At 42.3% G+C, this 26506-nt stretch overlaps 1 protein-coding gene across 4 annotated transcripts in view; it reads left to right on the top strand.

Moving 5' to 3' along the window:
- The first annotated feature begins 3324 nt into the window (after positions 1–3324).
- LOC119649798 (protein encore) overlaps positions 3325–26506 on the top strand; it is a 160154-nt gene continuing 136972 nt past the window's right edge. The window contains exons 1-2 of one of the 4 annotated variants that reach the window (XM_038052103.1): positions 3325–3755; positions 4431–4612. The gene's annotated coding sequence lies outside the window, so the exon portion shown is untranslated. Of the gene's footprint in view, positions 4326–4430; positions 4613–26506 lie in introns of all 4 variants that reach the window. The other 3 variants (XM_038052102.1, XM_038052109.1, XM_038052110.1) reach the window with 3 other exon arrangements.

Below are 26506 nucleotides of genomic sequence, written 5' to 3'. Positions count from 1 at the left end.
GACATTCAGTGTTAGCTTGTTGACCGAACACCAACGGGCTAAATTACCAAGGTTGGATTGTAAGAGAGCACAGTCCAATGGAGACGAAACAGAGGCAAACAATTTAAGGTCGTCTGCGTAAAGCAAATACGGACAGGTGAGGATGCAGGCGAGGTCATTGATAAAAAACAGGAAGAGTAGGGGGCCAAGTGTAGAGCCTCGAGGAACACCAGAGGAAGGAGAGAAGGATCCAGATGAGTGACCATGAAAAGGAACTTTGCAGGAACGATATGAGAGTTAGGAGGAAAGCCAGGAGATGACTGAGGGAGGGAAGTGTAGCGAAGAAAGTTTAGAGAGGGGAATGTTATGGTCAACGGTATCAAAGGCTTTGGAGAAATCAGTATAAACAGCATGTAAGTCCTGTCGTGAATTCAAGCGTTTAGCAATAAAGTTGGTAAAGACCAGAAAATTTGAAGCCGTTGATCTATGTTTCACGAAATCATGCTGTTCTTTGACAATGAGGTGACCGAAGTGCGCGGTCAACCAGTCGTTGATGTATCTTTCTAGGATTTTGGAGCAAGAGGAGAGAAGAGAAATGGGGCGGTAGTTCACAGCAAGGGAAGGGTCTCCGCTCTTGAGGATAGGAATATAAGGGACTCTTTCCAGAGGCGGGGAGAGTAGCATTCGTCTAGACTTTTGTTGTAGATTATACACAGGGGGAGGAAAATGTGTTTTCTGCAGTTAAGGAGGAAGAGATTAGGAAGCCCATCGGGGCCAGGTCCAACATTGGAGTCAAGGTTACCAATGAGGAACTCAACCAAGGAAGGCGTAAGGAAAGGAATGGTTAGTGATTCGGAGGAGTCTGTGCTTATGAAAGGTGTAGAGGGTGAAGGGCTCGAGGGAGAAAACACTGAAGAGAAGTAGGTGCAGAAAAGATCGCAGGATTGTTGTGGGGAGTTGGCAGTGGAGCCAGCGAAGCTGATAGAAGAAGGGACAGATTGAGTTGGATTACGAGAGTTGCGAGCGTGAGACCAAAAGGGTTTTAAGTTACCGCGGGCAAGGGCGGCTTCGAGGCTCAATAGGTACCTTTTACGCGCTTTTCTGACCACTGACTTCACAGTAGATCGTATAGCCTTAAAGTGAGCAAGGTCGGAGTCATTTTTAGAAGCCCGAAACTTCTTCCGCAGTGTATGTTTCAAGCGAATGTTAATATGAAGTTCCGCTGTGAACCAAGCTGAGTACGAACGTAGGCAGGGAGGGGAAGAAGGGACATAACAGGAGAGGAGATCGGAGAGGATATTGTAGAAGGTGTTGAGAGCTTGATCACACGATGAATTACTTAATATATTTACCCAGTTGAAAGACGCTAAAGCTGAGTTCAGACCGTCAAAATTGGCTTTGCGGAAGTTAAACTTAGTGGGTTTACGCTTGGTTTTGGATTTTGAGAGAGCTCCGCTTCAAATTCAACCGCGGGATGGTGAGCGTCGGTTTTTACATACGGGGATGTGCCAGGAAATAAAGAGAGGTGGCGCTCGGGGAGGTTAGAAAGGAAGAGATCGAGAATGCGGCCCAAGGAGTTTTTGGTGGTATTGAAATTCAGGGCAGAGCAAGTATACATAAAGGAAGAAAGTGGGAGGGAAGAATGAGAGAGGTTGTTGGAAGGAATTGGAAGGCTAGGATGATTAGGCCAGTTGAGCATGGGAAGGTTGAAATCTCCACAAAGGAAGAAAGGGAGGGAAGGGAATCTGACGGTAAGGAGTTCAGACAAACTGTCAAACAATTCTTCATACAGGTAAGAAGGACTAGCACAGGGGACATATACACAAGAAACAATGAACGGGAAGAAGATGGGCGGGGAGACACGAAGAGCAACACAATCAAAAGGAAAGCCAGAGGAGGAGAAGACGAGTTCAGCGGGGAGTGAATCTTTTATAGCAATTAGGACTCCACCGCCAATGGACTTACGAGAAGCATCCCGGTCCCTGTCACAGCGGAAAGTGGAGTACCCTTCGAGGAGCTTGGAGTATAATATGGCATCGTCTAGCCAGGTTTCGGAGATACAGATGGCATGGTGTTGCTGAGCCAGGGCGGATAAATTGAAGGCCCCCAGCGTGGTTCTTAAACCCCTGACGTTCTGATGAAACAGACGGACAGTGAACATGGATCCAGTTATATAACTCGGTGAGGCAGGCGGGTTGCCCTGAAATTTACCCGCAAATTGGGGCGCTTATATGGCTTGATGAATACACCTTCAGGCCAGAAAGAAAGGTTGCCGAGGACATCAACTTCGTGCGGATAAGTAACCTTGAAAGATGCAATCACCCGATCGGTGTTGTTGTCTTTTGTGAGTTTAATGCAGGACAGAGGAGAAAGTAAACCAATTTTGCTCCTTATATACTCCAGAACATCGTCCGTAGAAGTAGTGAACGCTAGCCTGGAGATGAAGAGCTGTTTAGGTGGGGACGCCACCTTTAACTTGGGGCCACTGGTATGGATGGATGAAGTGCCAGGATATATGGCGGTAGCGGGAAGCGGAGCTTCGTTGGCGACAGGAACGTTGGCACGGGACATTAAAGGCCGCCTTATCGGCTCACGACGATCTGTGGTGATCGTGGTCCTTACCTTTCGCCCTCCTCGGCCTCCACACAGCCCAACGAAAGGAGTTCACAGCCAACCCTGCAAAAATGATTTACGGCTGCTGCTTGTAAAATAGTACCGCTGATGGGAATATTACGGTTTCTTTGTGGAAATGGTTGAATGTGGCACCTAAAATATGAAATAGCATACATGCGTACTTCTATGTACCGCATATTTAGTTAAACCTTGTGTTAAATTTTTGACAATGCTGACATTCGACTCTCCAGCTTCCAGTTTGACAGTTTTAAATTAAGTGAAACTGAATTTTACTCCAGGAAAAATTGCCAGCTCGCCTAATTTACGGTAGTAATCGCTTCACCCAAGGCCGTAGCACGTCACCACCGATCAGTTGGCAATAAAGGGGCCGTCCACTAGCCGTGATATGATGAGGAACACAGTGCAGAGTAACAAAATGACCAAGGGCTCCGTCTGAATGGTCAACCTCATCTGAAGATTCCCGCAGCGACTTAAACGCTCATTCTTTCGTTTACGATATTTTGACTTTGTTCTGAAACAATAAACTATAAATTTTTTACTTTATTCACGTTTTTATAAAGTTACAAATAATGTTGTGAGAATTTAAATTCTCGGACAAGATTTCCATTTCCCGGCTATCGAAGCATATTTTCAGTGTTTCTGTGTCGTGACGTAACTCTGAAGTCCTTAACTTGCAGGTCTAGCCACATGAGTTTCCCCTATTCGGCTAGTTGGAACAGTTAAAGGCTAAGGGCGGGTTTAAGAATATTTCTCAACCGTTATTATTCCAATATTCCCGACCATGATGATCCACAACTAACCCGCCAAATATGACATTCCCGCCAACCGTCAAAATGTTCTTTGCCATCTATTGGACGCTAGGTTTATTCGGGTGCTCACCACGAAAACACCTCCGCTTATCTCTTTCGCACCTGCTACATTTCAGTGCAGCCAAGCGCCGTCAGTCGGTGTTGTGTGAAGTTCACCTGCAATTGGCGTACTCGACGTGCGTTTGTGTTGTAAATATGGCGCCATAGTTGTGTAGATACGTTCCATGAACTTTTGTTGCCGATTTTTCTCAGTTTCCCAAGTCAGTTCGTAGCTTTTCGCGTGTGACAACGACCGGCCAGTGTGTGACTGTGACCCCTCGCCAGTTCGGACAGGTGGGCATTGCTTGGTTTGGGAAATTCGCACGTGTATCGGTCGCGATTGTGACTTCGCGTTTTTCGCAAAAAGGATCCGCAGTTCGGTTGTGTATTCCGTTACGTCGCGTGCCGTGGTGTTCGTGCATCGTCGTTCCGCGCTTCGAGCGTGTGTGCAGTTGTCACTACCACTACACGCAGCAGTTCTGCACTCGCAGCCTATCCGTATACGAATTCGCCTGGCAAAGGCTCGTAGTGTCAGTGCCTGGCTGTCGCAGTTTTTGCATTCGTTTGCGTTCATGCAAAGGAATCGGTCGTGCAGGTTTCGGTCGTGATTTTCCCGTAAACATTTTTCTGATTTCGTTGTTGTTTTCCGGTGCATTTTCCGCGTTGTTTGAGTTTCCCGCCGCCTCCGGTCGGCACAGATTAATTTCCTCGTGTAATTTTTTGCGTGTCAGCGTGCACGGGACCGCGGCTGTTGCACTTTTCCGGGACCTGGAAGAAGCGCCTTGAAGAGCTGGTCGTCGGCGGACGGGGACGCACATGTCAGATTCGCGTTCGCACGGACGTCGTCGGTGACGGCTGTCAGTGGTGTGTGTTAAGCTGCCTGCGATTTTCCTAGATTTTCCTCGCAGATTCACATCTGTCCCGGCTTTGATTTTCTGTTATTAACTTGGCGTTTTCTTCTCATTTTAGTTCTGCGCTGAAAGGATTCGTCGCCTTGTTTTGGACGAGTTGCCAAAGTTCGCAAAGTGTGTCGAAGTGATTCGGTTCGGGCGCCCCGAAATGTCATCGCGACCGACCGCGACACGAACCTGAGCTGTCAGCTGTTCGCCGCCGCCGCCGCTTGCTCACACTTGGGATCTCGCAGCTCCAAGGTAAGTTGTTGAACGGAGCAACGCCGTTGTTTGCTCATTTCGGGTTTGAATGGAAGAATAATAGGCAGCGTAAACAGCTGCTGCCGGGCTCAATTTACTCCGCCGAGGAGCCCGGACAGAGCTGCGCCCCGGGCCCTCAGTTGGAGATTGAATCCAAACAAATGACTGAGTGCCTGCTTTGGAGGCAATTCGCACCTTGGAAGTGATCTCGGAGCTTTTCCTCACACAATTCCGGTCGCCCTCAAGGTTCGATTTGATGGTGCCAATTCAATTTGAATAAATCCATCGTTTTACGACTACTGGCCTGTGACGGGTATCACTCTTTGTGGAACACTTCGTGTGATGATTTTCACTTTTATTGGGAGATTAGGCTCGAGTTCCATTATCTTTGTTCTTGCAAACGATAAGCGCCCAATGTTAGGAGAAATAAGCACAACCTGAATTGAACTGGGGTTTGAGCACGGAGCACAATAGTTAACTGATTGAGAGTCTGATTTCCACATGTGCCTTCAGCACGGATTGGGTTTCATTCAGTAGAAATCAGCCGAGCTGGCTTTCCTTCATCCGCTAAATCATCAATTCTCACCAAGGACGACTAAAAATTCTATTAACAAGGAAAATAATCTATCAAGGGACATGAGATTATAATAATTTCGCTGATTGAATGCAGCGAAACTTCCGACTCCCAATTATAGATAAATCGCTGTTAGTTGTGCCTGCCCCTTTCCATAAAGAAAAGCATAGTAGCTGGAATAAGAAGAATATTGTAACCTTCCCTAGTTCAAATCTCGTTTGGTACAAATGTCTTTCTCTCCGTCTTCTACAGAATCTCCAAAGCACAATGAGGTCGGTTATGGTCTGCGTAATGGTTTCATCAAGCCATAAATGATATTTGCTAATTCACATGTCATTTCTTCTGCTCCTGCTGTCCTGGATGTGCCACAGGCTATCTCAACAAAACGCCCAAATTAGTCGCAACACTGAAAGTAGCGATCAATGTGGCGCTATCTCTTTATAAGTTCGTCTGACTGCGATAAGTCCACCTCTTGCAAGATTGAACATTGTCTGTGCTAAATTCTCCTGAGGATGCTTCTTCAGCCTTTATTCCTTTCATATGCGGGGTCGGGTTGCCTTGATCGGTTTTGCTCGGTCAAAAGCCTGATCTGGATGAAGTTGCGAGGCTCTCAACTCACTATTCAGCCTTGTTTCGGCCGCTTTCCATCGACTTTGATGTTCAGACCACGTGAGTTCTCATCCAACACGCCTCTCCATCAATCACGGATGCCCTCTTTTCGGATATGATCATGGTGTGTTACTCCACTGGTCCACCGCAACATCTTCGTCATCATTCCCGCGAGGGGCCGCTCATTGTCTTTTATAGTCGGCCAACATTCAGAAACAAAGATAGCGGCAGGGCGGACGACACTGCGGTAAATTTTCATTATGAAACGTTCGTTGATGGGCCGATCGCAAAAAACGCCAGTTGTGGAACATCCAGCTTCCGCTAATGTGTAACGCAGTTCATATTGGCTAATAGCATTGATCTCAGATATTTAAATCGTTCTCGGCAGGCCACTGACAGTGGTAGTGATAGTGCCTGTTTCATTAAAAGCGGTCATAACAAGTTCTGTTTTATTTGGACTCAGTCTGAGTTCGTGTAGCATAAGGCGATCATTTCATTTTTGAGCAAGTTGCTCAAGATCAGATTTGCCATGAAACGCTAGGAAAACATCATCTGCCTAACATGAATGTCCGGGTGACAGTGTAGCACGAACAAAGAGGAGTGTCGAAAAGGCGCTGCGTTGATGCACACCGACAGACACGAAGTAGTTTTAATAGACTCGCCATACTTGGAATTTTACTTTTCCGATCACGATAGAACGGTTTTGCCAAACATACAAATTCCTCTGGCCTCTGTTGCGGCAGAGCAAATTTCTAGGGTACACGGTCACAAGCCTTCTCTAGATCTCACAATGCAATATAAACAAGTCGGGAAACCGGAAACTGGACGCTTCAGGTATGAAAGATCCTTTATAAAGTCATTTGAGCGCCAATTTGCCCCATTGGTACGTAACACGTAATATAAGTGACAACTTTGACTTATTATAACTTTGATAGTAATAGTACGATTTCTACCAAACTCGGAAGGATAGGAAGCCCAATATTATTGCCTACATTGCGGAAAACTTCGTGGTGCTAGGATGAACTTAAGGAGGGTTCTGCAGCCAATTACTGAAAATTATAGTAATATACTATTATGAACTTTATTTAAAAGGATATCGGTATGGAAAGTATTTCGGAGCCTAGCCACCATATAGTGACAGCTTCTTGATTTTTTTTCAGATTTTTCGGTTGGGCAGTTTCTAAGAAAGGCCCCGTTAAATAACTGATCACTTTCGACTCCCCGAACTCTCCGCCCTTCCAACAAATGTCAAAACTAAGTCCAGCTTCGGAAAGTACTAACCGAGACCTTTCGTTTGATACACCACATGACTATATTGGGTGAGAAAAAAAATGTACACCCCACTTCTGCATGTATGAAGACCTCCCCTTAAACTCGACGTAACAGGATGTATCTTACTGTATGCGTGAGCGTTCACAGTTCCCACCTTTCCACCAAATTTGGTGTCAATCGCTGCTGCAGTCTCCGAGAAAAATGCGTGTGACGGACATACAGACAGTAAACCGATTTTAATAAGGTTTTGTTTTACACAAAACCTTAATGAGGATGCTTCTAACGATCCATGAGTAATCGCGCATCGTGTATTCCGGCGGTAGTCCCGCAATAAACTCGGTTATTTGAAAGAGGTTATTTCTCGCGAATGCGTTCAAAAATGTTCGTGGTATGGAAGTGTGGGATAGCAATCTGAACATTCTGCCCGATGACCTTTCTTTTTCCATATTGGAATCGTCATGCTTTCTTACCAGTCGGATGGTGTTCTATCTTCAAGATTGAGAATTCATTCCTTAGATTGCTTCTTCGATTTCATTGGTGCTGAAAGATGGAATTGTGTGTGTGTGTGTGTGTATGGTGGGGGAGAAGCTACAGCTTCTGAGCACTCAGGCCGCGTTGGCCCATTGTACTCGCCTCCCCCGTCTAACGGAATATTCCGGATTCGTTAACGTATCGCAGGATTTCCGTTAGTGGATGTGATGCAACCCGTCGCAATTGGAGGACATCAGCACCAAAGATCTGATGCCTGATGCGTCCATAGGCGGGGCATTCACATAGGAAATGCTCCGTGGATTCCGCTTCCTCATTACAGGAGGGACACGTATCATCTTCGGTAATTCCTATTCTGAGCATATGCCCAGCTAGTGAATTATGGCCTGTCAGAATGCCCACAATACACCTGCAAGTCCTCCTGCTTTTCGACAGGATAAACTTTGCGGTACGTATGTTGGGTTCTGGCAGGAAAAGTTTGGTGTGTCGAGCAGCATTTAAGCTCTGCCACCTGTCGTTATGGGAAACTTGTTCCCAATTTTTGAAAACAGATTTAGCCAATGCTACTGATACCCCAATTGCTGGCTCCGGTCCCGACATAGGGGAGATTGACCCCCCTTTCGCTAAAGCGTCCGAGATTTCATTTCCCTCTATGCCACAGTGACCAGGTACCCAGAGTAGTTCCACCGTATTGAATCTAGACATAGAGTTCAAACGGTTTCTGCATTCCTGAACGATTTTCGAGGTGATCAGAGGACTGCTCAATGCCCTCAGTGCAGCTTGACTGTCACTGCAGATTGCGATGCGCCTGCCCTTCAACCGCTCGTCAATCACCCAGTTTGCCACCCTTAGGATCGCATAAACTTCGGCTTGAAAAACCGTTGCATATTGTCCCAAAGGAAAAGCCCACTTCTCGTTTTTATTCGAGAGGTAGACTCCGGCTCCAGAACCCTCTTCTGTTTTTGAGCCATCGGTGTAGAAGACTTCTGTATATCCCGCCACGCATTCCTCTGGGTTTTCCCAGTCCTCTCTACGCTTCAGGGTAACTTCATATCTTCTACCAAACAGATGTATGGGGACACGAGAATCGGAAGGCATTGTAAGAACTGGATTCAATCCTCTCAGTAGCTCTTCCAATGCTCTGTGCCCCCCATATCCGTTGTTTTCCCATAGATCTAATCGAATTAGCCTATGAGCTGCTCTCATTGCAGCGCTTTGAATAAATATATCCAGGGGCTGCAAATTGAGTAATGCATTCAGAGCTGCGCCGGATGTCGTGCTCATGGCACCAGTGATACCCAGACAAACAGTTCTTTGCAGTGCGTCTAGTTTACGGTGAAAACCTTTTTGTTTCACCTTAACCCACCACACTACGGATGCATATACGAACATCGGCCTAATGATGGCAACGTATATCCACATTACCACATGAGGCCTGAGTCCCCATGTCGAGGCAAAGGTCCGTCTGCACAGCCCATAAGCTGTGAGAGCTCGTTTCATCTTTACCTCTACATGTTTGTTCCAAAGAAGTTTTTTATCTAGAGTGACCCCCAGATATTTCACTTCTTCGGAGAGTTGAAGGGTAGTACCCCTCATCTCAGGGAGACAAAGTCCATCCAGTTTTCTCCTTCGTGTGAATAAAACCATTGTGGTTTTATTTGGATTAACTGACAAACCATGTCTAAGGCACCAGCTGTCTATCAAATCAACGGCACGCTGTATGTTCCTACACACCGTTCCAAGATCCCGATCAACAGCAAGTACAGCCACGTCATCAGCATAAGCTTGAGCGTGTATTGGCAAATTTTGCAGTTCGCAAAGCAGTGAGTCGATCAGCATACTCCACAGAAGTGGCGAAAGCACACCTCCTTGGGGACAGCCCTTCGTCGCTTCCGTAGTCAGGTAGCGATCGACCCCTACCTCAGCGCACAACAACCTTTGCGTTAGCATAGCATGGATCCACTTAATTAAAGCATCATCAACACCATGCGCTCTGGCGGCATCACAAAGTTTTTGAAAAGGCGCACAGTCAAAAGCCCCTTCAATGTCCACGAACACCCCCATCGCGTACTCACCATTTAAAGTTGCATCCTCTATCTTTGTGACCAAAGAATGAAGAGCAGACTCACAGGACTTTCCACGTTGGTAAGCATGTTGGTTTTCACTAAGTGGGTGTGACCTAAGTGCGTTTCCACGAATATGACGCTCCACCAGTCTCTCCAAACCTTTCAGCAAGAATGAAGTCAGGCTGATCTGTCTGAAGTTCTTTGGATTAGAATAGTCATCTTTCCCAGGTTTCGGTACGAAAACTACCTTAACCTGTTGCCAAGAAGAAGGCACGTAGCCCAGAGCAAGACATCCTCGAAAAATATTTCTTAGAGGTCGCTCTAAATGCTCCATACCCTCCTTTAGCATTGCCGGATAGATGCCATCCATACCAGGTGCTTTGAAATGTTCAAAGGACAGTATAGCAGCTCTCACCTTTTCATGGGTAACAACCGCTTTCGCAGTGTTCCAGTTCCCCTTGCAACACTTGCGTGTTGAAGGGGTTGCAAGAACCGTCAACTCTCCCCCTACCACTTCTCTCACCCGTTCTCCCGGGTGGTGTACTTCCAGGAGGGTCTGTACTGAGTCCAGTCTGGAGCTCGTGAAAGTACCGTCGGGTTTTCTAAGAGAATCCAACTTGGCCGACTCATCCCTTTTGAGGACTCTGCACAGCCTTGAAGTCTCCCTTTCGCCTTCCAGTTCCTCACAGTACGCTCTAAAGGAGTCTCGTTTCGAGCACCTCACGAGCCTCTTATATTCACGTTGTGAGTTCCTGAAATTTAACCAGTCTTCGTCCTTGTTACTTTTGCAAGCACGATTTAGAAGTCGCCTGGTTGATTTCCTGAGTTTTTGCAGTTCTCGGTTCCACCAAGGAACCGTTTTACCGCTTTGGCCTCGGGAAAGATGGAATTACTCCACATATTGGCATTGTTTATGAAAGCAAAGACTCAATAAATTCTTCCGTTGAGATCTTCTCGACACATGTCCGTTGCAGCCCGCCAACAACAAAGTACCGTTTTTAACATTAACGCAACAGAAGTGTTCGATATTTTTAGATCATATATTCGAATCTCTCTCGCCCTCTCTAGGGTCCAGTTCATCGTGGACGTCTTTGTAATGGACCGATCTGGTAACAGCGAAAGCTTTATTTGTTTCCCAGTTAGAGTTCTTGTAAATTGACCAGTGTTTTATCGATAAGAAATTTATCGTAAAGGTTTTCCTTCTCACGGATTTTCGTTTGGATGTGGTCATTCCAAAGCCAAGTATCTGGGTTGATGAACCACTTACCAGGCTTGGTGACCTGAATAGGCTGCTTTTTAGATCGGGTTTTAGTTTGCTTTCACGATTCGCATTCTATGTGGCAGCTTTTGGCACTGCACCATCGAATTTGTTGTAGAACGCAAATATCAATGCGCTTTTTTCGAAAGGGTATCAATATTTAGCGTGCAGACACATATTTGTTTGGCTCGCACTAATTTACTTACATCCTAACCCCATCCATGCGCTAAGAACCTTTGCTCATTTCTCAACAGGACTGGAGCCCCTCCTGCCGCATCAACTGAGGTGAACATCCAAGCGTTAAAATAGTTATCGTTCCATTTGTACGTATCACGTAATATATGCAAATGCAGGGTGCGGCAGCATAACTTCCTTTTTTCAAAACTCAATAAAAACTATTTATGCATCGGAAAATATTTATTTATTTTTTATAATGTAGGTACGTGTCGAAAGTTTCTATTTACATTGTTTTCAAGATCAAATCTGTTAGGTGACGTCCCCCATTTTCCATACATTGCGTAAACCGATTTCTGGCGTTTGTCATGAGTCTTGTTAGCATAGCAGGTGTTATGTTGGCAATTTCTTCTTGGATGTTGGTCTTCAAATCTTGTAGGGTTCTTGGACGGTTCACATAAACACGGGATTTCAAAAAACCCCATAAAAAAAAATCACAAGGGGACAGATCGGGAGAGCGTACCGGCCATTCCAAATCGCCTCTAATTGAGATAAGGCGCTCTGGAAAGTGTTCCCTCAAAACAGCCATCGATGCTCTTGAAGTGTGTGCTGTTGCACCGTCTTGTTGGAACCAAGTGTCCCCCAAAACCAAATTTTCTAGCCGCGGGAAAAAAAAAATTCTGTAGCATGTTTACATACCGGTCCGAATTCACTGTCACTGTAACATCATTTTCCTCAAAAAAACAGGGACTAATAATTCCAGCTGAGGAAATTGCACACCACACTGTGACTTTGGGTGAATGCAAAGGCTTTTGATGCAATTCTCGAGGGTTGGTGTCAGCCCAGTAGCGCATCTTTTGTTTGTTAACCGACCCACAAAAATGAAAATGGGCTTCATCGCTAAAAAAAGTAATAGCACCCTCGGGAACGACATCAAGAAGAAGCTCACACGCGTTCATCCGAGAATTGAAGTCTCGTTCTGAAAGTTCCTGCACTATCGCCATCTTATAGGGATGAAAATGAAGATCATCACGAAGAATTCTTCTCACTGAACGATCGAATAGTCCAAGGGCAGATGCGTGTTTGCGTGCAGAACGCCGTGGCGATTCAACATTGACGCTCTCACTGCTTCAATGTTCTCAGGTGATCTAACGGGCCGAGGGACTCCAGTTCTTCCTTTTGTCGCACTTGCAGTTTGTCTGAATGTAGTGACCCATGTAACAATTGATTTGCGGTCTGGGACGGGAGCCATCGGGGCTAAATTAAAGCGATTCCGAAATGCACGCTGTGTTACAATAACCGAACATCCGCTTGAAAAGTAAACCTCAACGGCAAAGGCACGCTCCTCACTATTCCAACGCATGATGTCGACTGAACCATGTCGGGACAAAACTTTACAGTATCCCCTCTTGAACGAGACCACTAGCGCTCCGCTATGATATCAACTAACTGAGTGGCGCGCATTTTAAAAAAGGAAGTTATGCTCCCGCACCCTGTATTATGTAAGCATATCCACTTTCGGGTGATATTGACATTCAAAGTCTTGAATTTGCAAAGAAATGAGAACTCTGATCTATTATAACTTTGTTAGTAATAGTGCGATTTGCACCAAACTAGGTAGCGTCATACTCTATGTTTCGTTGTGCCAGGATGGACATAAGGGGGCCTGCAGTAATATACTATTATTAACTTTATTCTAACATATATTGCGGCTTAGGCACTATATAGTGGCTGCCTCTTGATTTTTTCGGATTTTTCGGCTTGGTAGTTTCTAAGAATGGGACCGTTAAAGAAATGATCAATTTCGACCACACGAACTCCCCACCTTTCCAACAAATGTCAAAATTAAGATCGGCTTCGGAAAGTACTAATTGAGACCTTTCATTTGATACTCTACATGATAATATTTGGTGAAAAAAAATTACACAAAACCTTAACAAAAAGAAATGATTTTCTCCTCTGCTATTGTTGTATTTTGTGTGATACAGATATTCACACAGGTTAAGTTTTGCCCTTTGATGGTCGTGGGTCGCCGTAGGACCATATACAATAACCATTTTCGTGCCGAAAAGGAAATATACTTGGGGGTGTTGTCCTGTTGTTGGGAAGACAAAGGGTTAGTTATTCTATGTCTAAGGTGACGTTTTGTAGCAAATTAAAATAATAATAATCGTTGACACAACAATCCATATTGGATCAGGGGCTTGAAATGTGTTAGACAACTTCATTCAAGACCGTAACGGTACACTACAATACACTGTAGGAGGCAATGTGGTCAGCATTGCGCTCGTCCGAGCTTATTACCATGACTCAGGTACTCATTCACAGCTGAGTCGACTGGTATCCGACATTCAGTCTCGATAACAAATTCCTCTGTCACCAGTGACATTTGAACCGTGACCTTCTGCTACGAAAGCCCAGCGAATTAAGCAAATTAAAATATAGCACATTAATCAATTAATATCAATCTACTCATTCTGGTCGCATTGAGGTCCCAAATTAAGGTATTCTCGTCACGATGCTTGACAGTTGCCTGTATGTCGCGGGTTTTAAGCTCGGTGCGGCGTTATCACAGTAATGTTTACGACTTTTAAAATTTGATAGTCGAGAAATTAAATATACACATATTTCCATATGATTCGGAGGAAAATTATTTTCGATTTTCACCAAAAATTCCTCAGCAAATTGAAACCGAGATAGCAGGGCTAGCATAGCACTCATCATTTCTCCGAAGCGAATCCAATCGATTCCCTCCTTCCAAAGGACAAAACGGCACATTCACCCAAGGACCAGTGTTCGTCTATCGGTCTCAAAAATGGTTTCTACTCTGACGGTCCCACTAGATCCTAGCATGTGTATGTGTAATATTTCGCTTTAGCGAGAAACAAGCGTTAGGAATGCATTTCGTAATATGCAATATAATGAACTCTATCTGTAAACAACAACAATAAAAGGTTAATGATCGTTTTCGAAATGTTAGAAAACATCTATATTAAGCTTGATATATTGAAATGAATTTTTGGGTTTTGTAGATAAAATTGTAAAAATGTAAAATTAAAATGATCATTTTTGAATTAGTATTTTAAAATGAGTGAACGTCAGAATAGCGAATGAGAAATTGAAGAAAAGGCCAACGGACATGTAGAAGGAAGTTAAGTAGGTAAAGATAAAATATGCCGCATACACAGATATGCACCTATCACCCGCTCGTCACAGTTCAAAGAGAAATTATACGGTAGCTGAAAAGCTACTGAAAGTGCAACCCATCGTAAAAGTAACATCACCAGTTTGGTAGTGCGTGATGTAATATTTGGATAGCACTTGGTGATGTGCGATCGAACTATAATGAATCTTCCCCCAAACACCAACTATAGCCCAGTCATTAAAGCTTTCAACCTCCGAATTCTTTCAGTCAAGACCGATTGATATGAAATAAGAGACAAAAGTTATATAGCGCCGATGTGTGTATGTGAATGTGTGAATTTCACAACACCAACATCAACTTCCGCACCAATGTTCTTTGTGCTGTTATATGGGAGCAAAGCATGGATAGAAACCACCGCTGTTACGCAAAAGCTTGAACCCTTCATTAATAATTGCTTTCGCACAGTCGTCGATGTGCTCTGGCCTGAGAAAATCTTGAACGGTGACCTGAATCGACGTACGGGTCGGGCAAACGTGTTTCTTAGAAAGCAGTAGTGGCAGTACGTAGGTCACACTTGGAGGAATGGCAACATGTCCACTATTCCAGAAACGCCGACGAGCGGGTCGCCCTAGGACGTGTAGCGCATACAAATAGAGGAGTGTGGGCTTGTCGGGAAGATATAGAGTAAACTAAAGAATATCTCTTCGAATCAGGAACGATGGCGCGTAGTCGTGGTGGGCGCGCAATAATTCGTTTAGGGTATACCGGTCACCATATAAAGGCATGAGAGTACAAAGATGCTGAGTGAGATCAAAGACATCGTATGTTTTGATCTTCTGAATTCTGATAAACCAGTCAACGTCAAACTATCCAAAAGCTGTCAGAAAAATGGGGGAAAGTAAATTTTACCATCCTCCCACAATTGACGTACATTTTTAGTGAAAAATTCAGTTTTCATATTTACTCTCTTGATATCTTGATCTTTTAAATACACTCCCCATCACATCTAAAATCTCTCTCGCCATCCTTAATATATATGAATACAAATTAGCCAATCAGCCAATTGTATCAAAAATAAAGTCCTGCAATAATAAACTTACCACATGCAAAGTACAATCCGGTCCCACGGCGTAATTTCACACAAAATGCTTTCTCTACAGGAGCTGAATGGCCAAAAATTTGTTTGCTTAACGCATTCCACGTGGTTGACGTGTCAATGTAAATAACGAAATAATTCAGCTCAGCGTGATAACCCGGCATGATTTCGTCATATTTTTATTCATGTCACGAAAGTGTATTCTAGTAGAATTCCCTACCTAATAAATATTTGAAGAGTATAGATTACATAATCCATAATAGATAAAAATTGGTTCACAGTTTACAGGATATACATATCCGCGCCCTGTCCGTGGGAACTAGGAAAAGAAGCCTCTTTCCTGCTTCGATGGAGGAGAATGTTCCAACTTTGCATCCAAAGCAATGAAGAGAGTTTCAAGGATTTAATTTCCAATCAAATACATCAAGACTGAAAGAAATATTTCATGAGAATCATAGCAAATATCATCTGGAATGCAAATAATTTTACATTTGCTGCATTTCCACAAGAGTTGGATTCCGAAATATCCTTCTCAAGCATTGAATTGTGAGCTTGTATCGAGAATCGAATTCCAGACACTTTCACTTCAATAAGAATACGTTGAACTTCCATATTAATGTATAACATTTTGTTTACCTCAATATGCAAGTCATAACAAACCATATCAACTTATTTTTTTAAGTGAAATCAAAGAGTGAACAATTTAAAATTAAGATAATTTCCTGTGATTCATGACATGTGCCCCCATTCAAATATTTCCAAATATTCAGTAAAATACATTTGCCCGATGATCTGCTCAATATTCCTATAAACACTCTTTAATTGAGAAAGCTAACAAAACAGGAATTAATGTTGTGGTGTATGATAAACATTTACCGGTTCAACACGAAAATATAAAGAATGAATCAGGACTAGTATCACAAACAGGCTTGAGATGTTGGCTAAATCATACACCAAAACCGTTCCTATCATTCTAGTTTTTTTCATTCGAAATTATTTTGAAAAGAACATTTCCGCAATGTTTCGTAGAATGAATTTCGCTACTAATTTACACAATCTTTTGCTCGTCTGTAAGTTTCACCTCCACCTACCTACTTCCATTTGAGATAAATTACATGCAGTGCGATATCTGGCTTATATTCAAATTGACGTCGAATGGAAAACAGACCTCATGCCTGTTGATGCGCCGAATTTTACGATTAGTCTACGTCAGATTTCATTCAATTTTCAAGTTCGCAGATTTGCCACATCGAAAATTTATTTATAGATTACGCTTCATTCGTTTTATATCGGGAATGGACACCGATTAAATAACGAAACTCATAGAAAGCGGTCATTGCGTTTCTTTGTGGCATCAGATATAGAGAAAGGTGAAAGTATATTGCTTGAGGACATTCAATGATATGAAAATTGGTGAAGAAAGTTGATAAGATTATGCGATGAAATAAAAAAACCAATGAAATTATCCTTAGTAATCCATTTCTCACTAATAAGATATCTCAATTACGATATTCATTAGCCGACTTCAATTGTGTGATAATTTCAGCGATCACTTATTATAATTTTTAAGGTAAAATACAAACTTTTTAAAATCGGTTTACTGTCTGTCTACCTGTCGCACTCATTTTCCCAAAAATTTACTTACTTCTATTGATACGAAAGTGTGAAACATTGTTCTACATTGAATTTAAAGGGGGGTGCAAATTATTTTTTCGCCGAATATAGTCATGTTGGGTTACAAATGAAAATTGCGAGCATAGAACCCAACGAGTCATGTAGTGCATTTCTAAATACTTACCGTCAGTCCCTTCTGCAAGTGCATTTGTTGTCACTGCATTTTCTTTGTAAGTAAGCTTAAGAAGTGTCTTCATATCCGAAAGAGGAATTCTACCTAGAAAAGTGAAAAGATTATGAACATTTGGGAGGATATTATATGTGGGACGGTGGTTTTTGCATAATCAGTGAAAAAAAATTGAACGCCCGCAATATTTTTAATTTTGACTATTTTTACCTGTATCGAAGTTCATATTCTTAGCAAATAAGTTAGCAATGTAAAATTAAAATCTTTTTGGTTTTCGATAAAAATTGAAGTCGCTCTGCGTCCCGCAGCTAGAGAACTCTAGTTACGACCTTCAGTGGACTAATGCCGCCCAACTTTTTTATTTTTGGCCTAAATTATTTTTAAAAAAAATCTGAAAAGTTGATAAAAATAGACAATCAAACCAGTTTCCTTTACCTTTACTAATCTTTTTTTATTAATTTGCCAATATACATATTCCGGCGACTATGCCTTCCTTAATATAATATCCAAATTTTAATGAATTCTAACAATAAAAAAAAAACATGTGGTTTCCCCCTAATGAAAGATTACAATTGGTGGGGTTCGAATTTTGGTGTTTTCGGACTCGTAGTACATCAATCACGTGACTATACTCTTCTTCATAGGAAGGTATATTATCAAGCGGGGCACATAATTTTTGTCCTTTTCTGCATTGATGTGACATACTTCATTTGCTCAGTCTCCACCGGACCAGCGACCGCCCTGCCCCGTCAATTGAAGTGGACGCCCTGCATTTCTACGAGGCTTTTTAAATAATGTCGTGGCCATTTTTATAACATCATTGAATGGGTTTTCTTGGTCAGCCTGTCACGGACCTGTCATCAAAAAAGATCAGGTCGAATTTAGAATAGTGGACTAGCTCCTAATATGTTTAGTTTAGTGAGGTACAGGGAACGCAGCTTCAAGTAATCAAGTCTTGGTTAGGTGCATCGTAGGGTCATTGTACTGTCCCCCAAAGTACCAAAATTTAAAAACAGGTCCTCTAACAATCCGTCATCGCACAATTTGTGCCTTACAAAGCAAATTGAGGATCTTCAACGGTATTTGAAATCAGCCAATACAATGGTATAGATGGCTAATCCCCACCTCAAATTTTTTTTTAACCGTCAGAACCATCCAAATTTAATTTGTACGGAGCAATCCACATTGAACTTGTTTCAATCACTCAAGATGATGGATAGCCACTCTATGTGACAAAATTCGTATTTTTTGGCTCAATCTAACCAGTTTCCGACAGAGTAAAGGCGAGGCTCTGGCGATAGTTAATGTCTTCCTCTTTGCTCGAAATTTGTTGAACACGTCTTTTTATCACGGGCAAAAAACACTGGCGATTTTTTGGTTGGCTAATTTTTTTTTTGTTCACTCTAAAGCTTTTTATTTGTCTTTTAATCCTTTCATGAATTTTCAATAGACGACCAGAACGTTTTTTTTTTGCACTTATTGCAGTTAATTTGTATTGCAACCTGCCGCATATTATCTCCCTTCAATCTTGAATAATAAAAATTTCAAAAGTTCATTCACGCTTAACTATGCACCTCGTGCATTGGAAGTTTTTTTTTCTTGGAATGTTTTTTATTGCAATCTTTTTAATTTTTCTTACTCATCAACTTTAAGGGGGTCATCCCGTGTGAAGGCCGTTTTTTTTGCCTTTTTTTGAAAAATTATTTTGAAGGACTGGATAAAGATAGAAACGTGATTTTTTCACCATATGTTTATTGATATCTCTAGTATATGTGGTAAATTTTTCAGCTTGATTTCGTAGCTAATTTTTGGAATAGGTGTTAATTTATGCACCCATCTCCAAAAAAAGGTGTTTTTCTGCTGCCACGCTGGAGGGCGCTGTGTTCATCTGAGGGAAAAAAACTAAACGGCATTTTAATGTGGACAATATTCCACGGTCCGCAAACTAGGATAATTAGAAAATATTAAAAGGTACATTTTTGGTGGGCTTTTAAACTTAATTTTTTGGATTTTGGTGTTTTTTGCGACTTTTTTTATGAATAAAAAAAAAACTATCCATCCGATTGCAATTATCCTGGTTTGCGGAACGTAGAAATATGTATTAAAGAAGTCGTGAAAATTTCAAAGAATTTGGTTGGATAGATTTTGAGCTATGGTGGCAGCCGATTTTCAAGATGCAGTTTCGAGAAAAACGCATTTGAAAATTTAAATGTCATTATCAACAGTACAATTTTAGCTCACCATTAATCTGCTATACCTTTTCCATAGAGAGCACCCTCCGTTTCTTCAAAAAAGTCTTGTAAGGCCGATTGTTGCTCTCTGGTGTCAATTGTGGCTCTTTTAGCGAGGTCAGTCGATCGTCGTTCGGACCGCCAAATTCGCGCTTCATTACGGCGGTCGGCATAAACCTGACATATGTGACCAACTTGACATCCCATTGTCACTAGGATTTTGAGAATGCCATAGAATCCTTCATTGAAAATAATTACAGCCAGAAAAGTGGCTATTTCTACGACCTTGGCCCCAGAATGAGGGTGTTTAGGACCGAAAGTTCAGATCAATGCATTTAACGACTCATTGTTATTCTGGGTCTCTGCTCCTAAACATCTGTTCAAGAGATCATCTCGTGACAAATCTTCGTAGAGTGGTTTGATGACTGTTTGAACTTCTTCAGTCAAAGGTGCCTTCTCGTGATGAAAACTATCCAGTTCTCCTTTAGCTTCCGCTTTGCCCCATTTGCACCAACTGTCCTCGCCTGGTGGACAATTTTGATGCTGAGGATTTTCGTCTGTAGAACATTTATGGAAGAAAGTATCCCAAATTTCTTGCTTCATTCCTTCTATTGAATTTGCGTGTCGACGAATAGCCAGCCCAGGAAATGTAGTGAGGTCGTTAATAACCTTATCAGTTAGTTTTCCAGCCCCTTTTCTACCAATGCCTTTGTGATTCTTCTTTGCATTTCTAAACCGCGTTCCCATTCTTTTTTCGATATGTCCTACGTATTCCTTTTTTACTACTACGTATATTTTATTATTTGCAGAAATTTGCAGAAATATCGGAGAAAACTCCAGCAAAATCCAATATATAATATACAAAACTTGTCGCAATTGGAACATCCATGTTCATGCTTGCTAAAAGTTTCTTTGCTGATGTTAATGCGAAGTCCTTTTTCTTCTCTGATAACTATCGATTCCCATGAAATACTCGTTTTTTAGTGCGAGCATGACGTTGAACATTAAAGCGATCTCCCTTCGTACGATCCATTTAAAAAAATCACTGCACACACAAACAGCACAATACTTACAACAAAATATAACTGAGTATAACTTGAACGCCTCTCAGTGCTCACTCTAGACTGGATTATCCTTTTTATTCCAAACAGCAAATAAGTTTAGACAATTGATAGGTTTTCTATCTTTTTATATTTATACCAGTGTTCGAATTTATAAGGCTCAGGTAAAAAAATTAACGGGTAAAAAAAGATTCGATGCTCTTTCTCATCGAGTACTCTAGCCGCGGCTGCAAACTCCTTACCTGTTTAACCCTGTAATTTCTGAAGGACTCGGAATATCCCTTTGCCCACATATTCTCCACTATATATAGATACAATTCATGCAAAAAAAAAAAATCGATTTCTCCAACCCGACACACGGGATGACCCCCTTAAATACATAAAAGTCGGGAAACCGGAAACTGAATGCTTCAGGTATGAAAGGTTTTGTGTCTTTATTTTATAAAGACATTTGTTCATTAGTACCTAGCACGTGATATATATGCATATATTATGTGAGAATATCCACTTTCGCATGATACTGATCTTCGAAGCCTTGAATTTGCACAGAAGCGACAAGTTTGACCTATTATACAAACTAACACCGGCTTCGGAAAGTACAATATTTTCATTTGACTGCATTTGTTGAAAAAATATACATGTCTGAAGACTCCCCCTTAAATTCGCCGTAGAATGATGTAACTCACTGTATGTGTGAGCGTTAACAATTTCCACCAAATTCGGTGTCAATCGCTATAACCGTTTCCGAGAAAAATGCATGTGACAGACAGACATTAAACCGATTTCAATTAGGTTTTGTTTTCCGCAAATCCTTAAAAAACCAAAAATGTTACTATTTTATCCAGCATTTATCCGTTGTCCGGTATAATTACTTCACACTGCACCACGAACACTATACAAACAATTGACACCTGCAACAAGACAATGTTGCGATCGCAAATTTCTAAATTACATTATTCATCGTTAAGTTGGACGAGTTCAATTTTCAGTCATATTCACTTTTTTTTACTAATTACGAACGAATGATCCCTGCCCGGTATAATTATAATATTTTGCACACTGTATAGTCGATATCACCAACCCAACCCCACGCACCCCGTTAATAGCCCTACTAGGATGATATGAAATATCCCATTTCTTCAAGAACAAAAAAAATATCGCTCTACAAGGTACGGGCTCTTTCATGTTTACTCTCGAAAACATTATACACACGGTCAAAAGGGAGTACTCCCCGACCAAGATAATTCTATTATAGGTATCGCAAAATTCGTAAAATGCTCTCCATCAATGTGTTTTAAGGATCTTTTCGCAAAACTGAAACCGGAAACAAAAGGGCACTCATCGAAAATGCCAAAAGACAAGAAACATGAACCGTTTTAAAAACTAATGGCGATTCTTTTTTGTCGGAACTACTAACGTAATACACGCTACGCGTTTACTCATAGAGAAACACCGTGAGAAGCACCGCCCTCTTTATATTGCATTTCTGGATCTGGAGGAAGCGTTTGACCGTGTGCCAAACTAACTCATCTGGTATGATCTACGACAACACTTAGTGCTAGAAGAACCCGTGCGCTAGGTTCAATTGCTCTATCACGATCCGAAAAGTGTTCGAAGTGTGGCGGGCGTATTGAAACCGCTTCGTGTCTCTATTGGTGTTCAGCAAGGAAGCGCCCTCTCACCACTCTTCTTTGTTCTTGTTATGGACATCAGACGTCCAACGTCCAATAGCAAACATGAGCTCGAGCAATTTTTCCAAAAATGGAATGATCGCCTCAGGCGACAAGGTCTTAGATTGTATCTGAATAAAACTGAGTTTTTGAAGACCGATCCCCATGAAACGGGCACAATCACTGTCAAGGGCAGTGACCTGCCCAGAACTGAGCGATTTAAATATCTCGGGTCAATGCAATCAGTCACTGGAGAACTGTGTTATGAAATTCCTTCACGCATTAACGCAACCTGGATGAAGTGGCGTTCCATAACTTGTGTTCTTTGTGATCGACGTATCAAAGAACGTCTCAAATCTAAAATTTATCGTAATGTCGTCCGTCCTGTCGCTCTCTATGGTTCTGTGTGTTAGCCAACTATGAAGTTTTGAGATAATGGAGACGAAGATGTTGCGTTGGACTAGTGACATGACACATTTTGATCACATCCGAAATGAGGATATCCGCGATCGATATGGGGTTGCCCCGATCGTGGAAAAACTGCAAGAGAAGCGTCTTCGATGGTATGGTCATATAATTCGCGCTAACAAGTTTCCACTTGCCAAGATTGGCCTGAACAGCGAAGTCGATAGTAAGTGACCGAAACAACGGTGCCTTGATACGCTGGATGGTCTCGCGATTACATCCACATCAGACATTTGATAAAACAAAATTGCGAAACCGATCACGGCAAGCCGACCACGCTTGGGAACGGGATAAAGGCTGAGAAAACGTAAATGTTAGAACTGGTAGACTGTATAAGAGATACAGAATTGTCTTCAAGCCACAGCCTCTAGAGAGGTTCCACTTATGAGAAAAAAATACTGAATTCGGTAAATTATACTTTACCGAGGATGACTCCCACCTGAACCCAAAACAATGGAGAAATGTTCTGTGGTTGATGAGACGAAAATAAACCTTTTTGGGGTTGGTTGGAGGCACGCTGTATGTCGTCAAGCAGAGCTATCTTATAATTTACGTTACATTAATTTCCCGATTATGCATAGAGATGGCAATGTGAACTCTTGGAGTTGTTTCTCTTGATAGAATATTAGTTCAAGTTTCCCAATCGGGGTCGCAAAGTAAATTGATATGCATACATATGTCATGAACAAAACATGCCAATGCCAATTATATGGCGTTTCTTAAAAGACAACAGTCCGAAATATTAATCAAAAGCCACTATTCAATGGTTGCAGCGTAATATATTAAAATTTCGAATTTGCCATATCCGTAATCCGACATAAACCCGATTGATAATTTATGGAAAGATCTCAAAATCGAAGTTTCAAATTGCAAGCCATTGAACATGAAGGAATTGGGAGCAAGTGCATAGGGACCGTGGAGACAATATCACTTGCTTCTGTCAACATGTGATCAATTCTATGCCCCGTCAGATCAAGTTGATTTCAATAAATGGAAATTATTATGAATTTAAAAATAAACTAATTATTTTTTCCACTTTTCGGAAATTCTTCATAGTTTATCAGATCTGGGACTCGTTTTTAGATTTACTTCCAATTTCAGGTTTAGATTCCTTCCAATTTCAGGTCCAGTTAACCCACCAAGTACTCACTTTAATCGTCATTCATTTAGGACGCCATTGAGTGTCCGATTTACTGGAAATCGCTCGAATTATCTTGGTCTAACTTTCACCAAACCAAATCTTTCACTAAATTTTGGATTTTAACATTTAATCTTTCCATTTACGTGATTTGCATTCACAAGTTTACCACTCTCATAAAGGATTTCGACGTTTCACCTTGTTAATAAATTTCAACACAGCAACAATGGACTCAATATGTCGCCTCAAATGCTTTTATATAAGAAATACAAAAAGCCTTTCATACCTACAGTGTCCAGCGCAGAAGCTTTCCGGACTCTTTTCTTCTTCTATTGCTCCTTTCTGTGGATAACATCGCTGCAAGCTCAAAATGCTTCAAGAAATACGTGAAAAAACTTTGAAGTGAGCCAGATGTGGTGATCTCTATGCGGATTTGGTCGTAAGGGATTGTAAAATACAGAGCAAAGTACAATCTGTATCTGTAGGGTGCGCTCCTACGTTCGTGGGACCGAGAAGAAGCGAAGTAATTGACCTAACAATCTGTACCTCAAAATTTTTAGAGTTGATTACACACTGGCGAGTACTAGACGAGGTCTCACTGTCATTCAATCTGACTATTGCGGCCGAACAGTCTGCAGTACAAAGCCGGAACCCTAGGAAAACGGATTGGACAAAGTTCAATGAACTTCTTGGCAGTAAAGTACAGTTTCCTAGGCGACTAAGGACTCCTTTGGCGCTGAAAGATGAATTGAAAAGTCTGAACTGCACAATTTTAGAGTGCTATGAAGAGGCGTGTCCTATTTCCCGAGGCCAAAGCGGTAAAATGGTTCCCCGGTGAAACCGGGAACTGTAAAAACTCAGGAAATCAACCAGGCGACTTCTAAACCGTGCTTGCAAAAGTAATAAGAACGAAGACTGGTTAAATTTCAGGAACTCACAGCGTGAATATAAGAGGCTCCTTAGGTGTTCGAAACGAGACTCCTTTAGAGCGTACTGTGAGGAACTGGAAGGCGAAAGAGAGATTTGTTCGTGGACACTGAAGGGGCTTTTGAATGTGCGCGTTTTCAAAAACTTTGTGATGCCACCAGAGCGCATGGTGTCGATGATGCTTTAATTAAGGGGATCCATGCTATGCTAACGCAGAGATTGCTGTGCGCTAAGGTGGTTGTCGATCGCTACCTGACTGCAGAAGCAACGAAGGGCTGCTTTCACCAATTCTGTGGAGTATGCTGATCGAGTCACTACTATGCGAACTGCGAAATTTGCCAATACACGCTCAAACTCATGCTGATGACGTGGCTGTGCTTACTGTTGATCGGGATCTTGGAACGGTGTGTAAGAATACACAACGTGCCGTTACTTTGATAGACAGCTGCTGCCTCAGACATGGTCTGTCAGTTAATCCAAATAAAACCACAATGGTTTTATTCACAAAAAGGAGAAAACTAGATGGACTTTGCCTCCCTGAGATGAGGGGTACTACTCTTCAACTCTCCGAAGAAGTGAAATATCTGGGAGTCACTCTAGATAAAAAACTTCTTTGGAACAAGCATGTAGAGGTAAAGATGAAACGAGTTCTCACAGCTCATGGGATGTGCAGACGGACCTTTGCCTCGACATGAAGACTCAGGCCTCATGTGCTAATGTGGATATACGTTGCCAACATTAGGCCGATGTTCGTATATGCATCAGTTGTGTGGTGGGTTAAGGTGAGACAAAAAGGCTTTCACCGTAAACTAGCCGCACTGCAAAGAACGGTGTGTCTGGGTATCACTGGTGCCATGATCACGACATCCAGCGCAGCTCTAAATGCACTATTCAATTTGAAGCCCTTGGATATATTTATTCAAAGCACTGCAATGAGAGCAGCTTATAGACTCATTCAATTAGATCTATGGGGAAACAACGGATGTGGGGGGCACAGAGCATTGGAAGAGCTACTGGGAGGACTGAATCCAGTTCTTACAATGCCTTCCGATTCTCGTGTCCTCATACATCTGTTTGGTAGGAGATATGAAGTTACCCTGAAGCGTAGAGAGGACTGGGAAGACCCAGAGGAATGCGTGGCGGGATATACGTCTTCCACACCGATGGCTCAAAAACAGAAGAGGGTCCTAGAGCCGGAGTTTACCTCTCGAATAAAAACAAGAAGTGGACTTTTCCTTTGGGACAATATGCAACGTGTTTTCAAGCCGAAGTTTATGCGATCCCAAGGGCGGCAAACTGGGTGATTGACGAGCGGATGAAGGGCAGGCGCATCGCAATCTGCAGTGACAGCCAACCTGCATTGAGTAGTCCTTTGATCACCTCGAAAATCTATCTCTAGATTCAATACGGTGGAACTACTCTGAGTACCTGGTCACTGTGGCGTAGCGGGAAAAGAAATCTCGGATTCTTCAGCGAAAGAGGGGTCAATCTCCCCTATGCCGGGACCGGAACCAGTAATTGGAGTATCAGTTGCATTGGCTAAGTCTGTTTTCAAAAACTGGGAACAAGCTTCCCATAATGACAGGTGGCAGAGCCTAAATGCTGTTCGACACACTAAACTTTTCTGACCAGAACCGAAGATGCGTACCGCAAAGTTTATCCTGTCGAAAAGCAGGGGGACTTGCAGGTGTATTGTGGGCATTCTGACAGGCCATAATTCACTAGCTGAGCATATGTTCAGAACAGTAATTACTCAAGATGATACGTGTTCCTCCTCTAATGAGGAAGCGGAATCCACGGAGCATTTCCTATGTGAATGCCCCGCCTATGGACGCGTCAGGCATCGGATCTTTGGCGCCGATGTTCTCCAATTGGGACAGGTAGCATCACATCCACTAACGGGAATCCTGCGAAACTT

This window comes from Hermetia illucens, chromosome 2 (assembly GCF_905115235.1).
Source record: "Hermetia illucens chromosome 2, iHerIll2.2.curated.20191125, whole genome shotgun sequence".
Classification (NCBI taxonomy): Eukaryota; Metazoa; Arthropoda; class Insecta; order Diptera; family Stratiomyidae; genus Hermetia; species Hermetia illucens.
The sequence above is the reverse complement of the archived record's forward strand: the minus strand, read 5'-3'. Positions and strand labels throughout refer to the sequence as shown.